The sequence below is a fragment of the Larimichthys crocea genome, chromosome XX, assembly GCF_000972845.2.
Source record: "Larimichthys crocea isolate SSNF chromosome XX, L_crocea_2.0, whole genome shotgun sequence".
Lineage (NCBI taxonomy): Eukaryota > Metazoa > Chordata > Actinopteri > Sciaenidae > Larimichthys > Larimichthys crocea.
In genome coordinates, this window is record NC_040030.1 from 17,623,340 (window position 1) to 17,629,339 (window position 6,000).

A 6,000-nucleotide genomic window follows, 5' to 3' on the forward strand; every position below is an offset into this window, starting at 1 on the left:
ACTCAGCCCCGGCTCATTTAATATCGCTCTCATTTTTGCATCTAAATCACCTTCAGCTGTTTGTCTGGAGGATTCAGGTTGAGTCAGGCGGTTTAACTGAGGTGCGACGAGAAACATTTTTTGCGACTTTCTCAGAGCCATTTTTTTTTTTTTTTTTTTTACCTTCTATTAACAAGTCCTCCTAAGATTTCCGAGGATGGGTACTGCAGCCGAAAGCGGAGGTAAAATAAAACCTGTTTCATCAATGTTCTGCGTTTCTGATTTAAACCCGTCTTTTTATCAGCCAGCAGCCTGATAATCTTTCTCCGGCTTTTCAGTTTTCTGTATTGAGGAGAAGACAGTGGAATGTTGCCTTTTTTAAAAGATTCAAAGCAATCTCGCACAGAGCTTGGAGAAAGTCCGGGGAAGAGTGGGCAAGAATGTCTTTATGTTTACGAGGTGTGGCGTGGTATAGAGCTTTTAATAAGGGTGCGTTTCTTAACGTGACTGCTTCTCTGCAACTAGGGGAGGAGTCAAGATGGCGCCAGTGTGTGTGGCGGGCTGTCAGCTGCTCCGACGTGTGTGTGTGTGTGTGTGTGTTTCTGCTGTTTGTAACACTTTTTGCACAAACCATCAACTCTCTGCTTGTTTATGATCGTCAAACATTGCTAGATCTAAGAATCTCCACCTATAATCTTGCCAACTTCGATCATTTTGGTCAAAAAACTCTACCCCCTTTTCTATGGGACATCCCGACAGACCTCTGCCGTACTCCAGCGCCACCACCGCGGCGAAAACGTCACCGCCGCCGGGGGAAGCGTAGTGGCTGTCTGGTGAGGCTGAGGGCCAGACGTCCTGATCCAGGTCGATTTGGAGCGGGGCCTCGCCTTTGTTTCTGTCGACGTTCGCTGGACCCTGTCGCTGCCTGGTTGGTACCGGTGGCGGGCTCGGATGGGATGTTCCAGCCCCGTGGACCCTGCTCTCCTCGTCTCCGCTGGCGCGGAGTGAATCTGGGGAACCTGCGGCCTCTGCGTCGGGCCTCTCCGTCAGCTGTTCGCCCTGTCCCGCCAGCTCCTGCCAGGTTCGGCCTGCTAAACGCCAGGTCGCTCGCAAACAAATCATTTATTCTCAAGGATTTCTTCACATCACGGGAACTGGATTTCCTTTTTATCTCCGAGACCTGGCTGAGTGTTGGTGAGTCCAGTGTCTTCACAGAACTTTTACCCGATGACTGCTGCTTTTTTAACTCTCCTCGGATGTCTGGCCGATACGGAGCCCCTAAAGGGACATGGTGAAAGGAAAAAAAAATGGAAGTGTTTCTGGTGCGCACTAGAAAGTTTCTCGTGCTCACCAGAAACTTTCCCGTGCGCACTTGAAACTTTCTAGTGGGCAAGTTTCTGGTGCGCACGAGAAACTTTCTGGTGTGCACGAGAAACTTTCTGGTGCGCACCAGAAACACTTCCATTTTTTTTTCTTTCACCATGTCCCTTTTTTTCTTTCACCATGTCCCTTTAGGGGCTCCGTAGGCCGAGGAGGTATTGCGACTGTTTTTAAGAGTGACTTTAAATGCAAACAGATCTCGCTGCCATCCTCCTTCACCAGCTTTGAACTCAGCCTGTTTGAGCTGGGACACCCTCACACGGTGCTGTGTGCTGTGGTTTACCGGCCTCCCAGATATAACAGACTTTTTAACTGACTTTTCTATGTTCTTAGCTGATATTATGCCGAAATATGACCGGGTCCTTATTGTTGGAGACTGTAATATTCATGTGTGCTGCCCTGAAAACCCTTTGGCACGAGACTTTTTAAACATCATTGACTCTTTTAATCTCGTGCAGTCTGTACTTGGGCCTACACATGAACGTGGTCACACACTTGATCTAGTTTTATCTTCTGGTTTGCCTATTCTTAACCTGGAGGTCTGTGACGCTTTTTTCTCTGATCATATGCCTGTACTGTTTGAAGCTGCTGTTTGCTGTCACACAGTTAAACCTCGCGCTGCTGTTCGCAAACGTCGAGTCATTAACTCTTTCACTGCTGCTCACTTCTCCGCAGTTTTCAGCCAGAACTGCGTCATTCCTGAGTCTGTGTATGAGGATACAGAGGCTCTTAACTCATGGTTTCGTGACACCTGTCAAACTGCCATAGACATTGCGGCTCCATTAAAGACCAGGCAGCAGAAAGCTAAATCAGAGCCCTGGCTGAATGACACAACCCGCACTGCCCGACAGGAGTGTCGAAGAGCTGAGCGAAGTGGAAGAAGGACAAACTGCAAGTGTCTTTTCAAATCCTGAGGGATTGTTGGCGTCATTATCAGTACACTGTGAAAGAGGCAAAAAGAAAATACTTTTCTGACATAGTTCTGTTAAACTGTCATAATCCTCGGGTATTGTTTAAAGTCATTAACTCCGCTCTGAATGCACCACAGACTGGAATTGAGGCCTCCCCTGCTGTGTGTGTGTGTGTGTGTGTGTGTGAGAACTTTCTGCACCACTTTATTGATAAGGTCACTTTTACCACAGCACGTATTTCTCCTCCTGCTTCCGACCCTTCAGTATTTGTCCCCTGCTCTATGGTGTTGGACACGTTTGACCCTGTGTCCCTGCCCCTTTTGCAGGAGATTGTGAGTCATTTGAAGCCCTCAGGTTCTCTGGACGATGCTGTCCCACCCCGACTTTTTAAGGAGGCTTTTCCCACCATTGGACCATCTTGTCTCACTATCATTAATAGCCAGCCTGTTCTCTGGAGTGGTCCTTGTACATTTTAAACATGCAGTTGTGCAGCCTCTTTTAAAAAAACCTGGGCTTGATCCTTCTGTCTTGGCAAATTTCAGGCCTATCTCTAAACTGCCCTTCTTCTCTAAAATCTTAGAGAAGATTGTTTATTCTCAGCTCATGGACTTTTTAAATGAACATAAAATTCTTGAGATTTTCCAATCCGGTTTTAAAACATTGCACAGCACAGAATCAGCACTTAAGAGTTTTTAATGATATCTTTTTAGCTACTGACTCTGGTCACTGCGTTGTCCTTGTACTTTTAGATTTGACTGCAGCCTTTGATACAGTCAACCATGAAATCTTGATTGCTCGTCTGGAGCAGTGGGTGGGCATCAGTGGCACGGCACTCCAATGGTTTAGGTCCTATCTGTCACATCGGACTTTCTGTGTCAGCCTTGAAGACTCTGTGTCCTCCACTGCTCCTCTCTCATGTGGGGTCCCACAGGGCTCTGTGCTTGGCCCTCTTTTATTCTGCCTTTACCTTCTCCCACTTGGCTCCATCCTCAGGAAACATGGCATATCCTTCCACTGCTATGCAGATGATAGCCAGATTTATGTCCCTCTCAAAAAGGCGGACTCTTACTCTGTCAAACCGCTACTAATGTGTCTAGAGGATCTTAAAGCCTGGATGGCTTTAAATTTTCTGAATTTTAATGAGAAAAAGACAGAAGTCATAGTCTTTGGTGGCACTTCCGGGACCCCCCCTCTAATTGATCTGGGTCCCTTGGCACATTATCGCGTCCCAATTGTTAAAAATCTAGGGGTAAAAGTGGACGCCGATCTTAAATTTGACAGCCAGATTAAAGCTGTGGTAAAATCCAGCTTTTTTCAGTTAAGGCAGCTGACAAAAATAAAACCACTCCTACAGAAACAGCACTTTAAGGCAGTTATCCACGCCTTTGTGACCACCCGGCTTGACTATTGAAATGCACTTTATTTGGGGGTTAGTGGGTCCTCGATCAGTCGTCTTCAGCTGGTCCAAAATGCTGCTGCACGTCTTTTAACTGGCACAAGCAAATTTGAGCACATTTCACCGATTTTAGCTTTACTCCACTGGCTGCCTGTTCATTTTAGGTTCATTTTAAAGTTCTCTTATTTGCTTTTAAGGCCTTGAATGGCCTTGCCCCACCCTACCTCTCTGAGCTGCTGCACCCCTACATGCCTAGCCGTTCTCTCAGGTCAGCTGACCAGCTGCTCTTGACTGTCCCTAAAGCTAGACTTAAGCTCAGAGGGGATCGAGCATTTGCCATTGCAGCCCTGGAGCTCTGGAACAAATTGCCGCTGCACGTGAGACAGGCCTCTTCTCTGTCTCATTTTAAAACCCTTCTTAACCCTTTGATGCGTAACATATCCACACCCCTTCTAATGCACAACATGGGTCAAAAATGACCCGCATTCATTTTCCAGGTTATTTCATGCTGGCTGAGTTTTTCTTTGTTCTATCTTTTGAAATCAATTTATTTTATGATTGAATATTCCAAGTATTCTTTAAATATCTTGTTTTTGATTACCACAGATCATTATTTCCATTTTTCCTTTCATACTTTATGAACAAAAATATTTTTTATATTGCTACATCATATTTACACACATGGGTCAAAAATGACCCATTCATCCAAGTGGGATTTAAAATTAAATGATTTAATACTATAATAATAATTTGTTCAAAGTAATTATTTTAGCAGTGACTGGGGCCAAACATTTATGTATTTAATACTTGCAACATGTTTATTTTCATTTTGTCGCACATAACTCTGATAACATAACATGGCTATTGAGCTGCGCTGTATCAGTAGTTTAACAACTGTAAACTGGTGAAATGTGGCACATCACTAGAACACAAATTGCCACCTTAATTTTTACATGCCTCACAAATTATTATTATTACAAATTGGTGCTTTTGTTGTCAAACCGTATGACACGCGTGGATATCTTCGTATCTCTTCAGCCCTATGGTGGTGGCCTTGTAAATTGGATTTTGGCAGTTGATCCACAAACAGATAAAGGCCATGAATCCTTTTTATCAATTTTCTCCACTCTTTCCCTTTTGCTGTGGCCGTGTTTTGTCCCTCTAAGTTGGTGCATTTTGGGTTAAACCAGTCCAAACCAGGACTAAACCAGTCCAACGCAGGACTACACCAGCCCAACCCAGGACTAAACCAGTTCAAACCAGGACTAAACCAGTCAAACTCAGGACTTAACCAGTCCAAAACCAGGATTAACCATCCAAGCCAGGACCACATTAGCCCACACCAGGACAACCCTGATTAAACCAGCCCAAAACAGGACTAAAAATCAGACAAACAGACTTCAGACAATCAGAGAAACAATGATGTAGTTCGAACCACTAGCAAGCTAATAATTACTTGTAACTTTTTAACAAATAATGTACTCACCTCTCAAAGTAAGCTAAACCTTATAAATATTATGAACATAAATGTTTTTGAGAGAGAGAGAGAGAGAGAGAGAAGAGAGAGAGAGAGAGAACGTTTTTTATTCAAAAAGTAAGAAAGGAAAAAAAAAAAATAACCATGTATGATGGTCTAAACAAGTTATGGAATACCTGACTAAGAATGATGAGTTAATTTAGTGCAAAGATATCAAAATAAAAACTCAGCCGGGTCACTTTTGACCCATGTTATGTATCAAAGGGTTAAAACCCACCTCTTCTCTATGGCTTTTAACACCATGTAGATGGTTGATTTTATGTGCATACATGCTTTTTGTTACTTATTTTTGTCTATTTTTTTATTTATTTATCTAGTGCCTTTTATTCATTTTATTTTTATTGTTTTTCTAACTTCTTTTATCTACTTGATGTTTTGTTGTGTTTCTATATTGTTATTCATTGTGTTCTATTGTATTGTGCAGCACTTTGGAAACCCTGTGTTTGCTAAAATCGTGCTATATAAATAAAGTGGATTGGATTGGATATACGCGCCGACATGATGGTGGTGCTGATGATGATGATGATGACTTACTTTGTTCTGGGAACATATACACCCGGCCACTGTGGAGGCAGTATACCCGTCCTCAGCCTGTATGGTTCTGGACAGGAAGGTGTGAGATCGACCAATAAATACCCGCGGGGGTCTTTGGTGGCGTCTTCAAAACGCTCTAAAAAGAAGGCTTTTTGTGAGGGGAAGATTTGATGCGCCAATATATTCATCTGGTTTTTAAACAACACCAGATAATTACAAACTCATGGTACGGCTGTGTTTACCTCTGTGAAATACATTTCGCG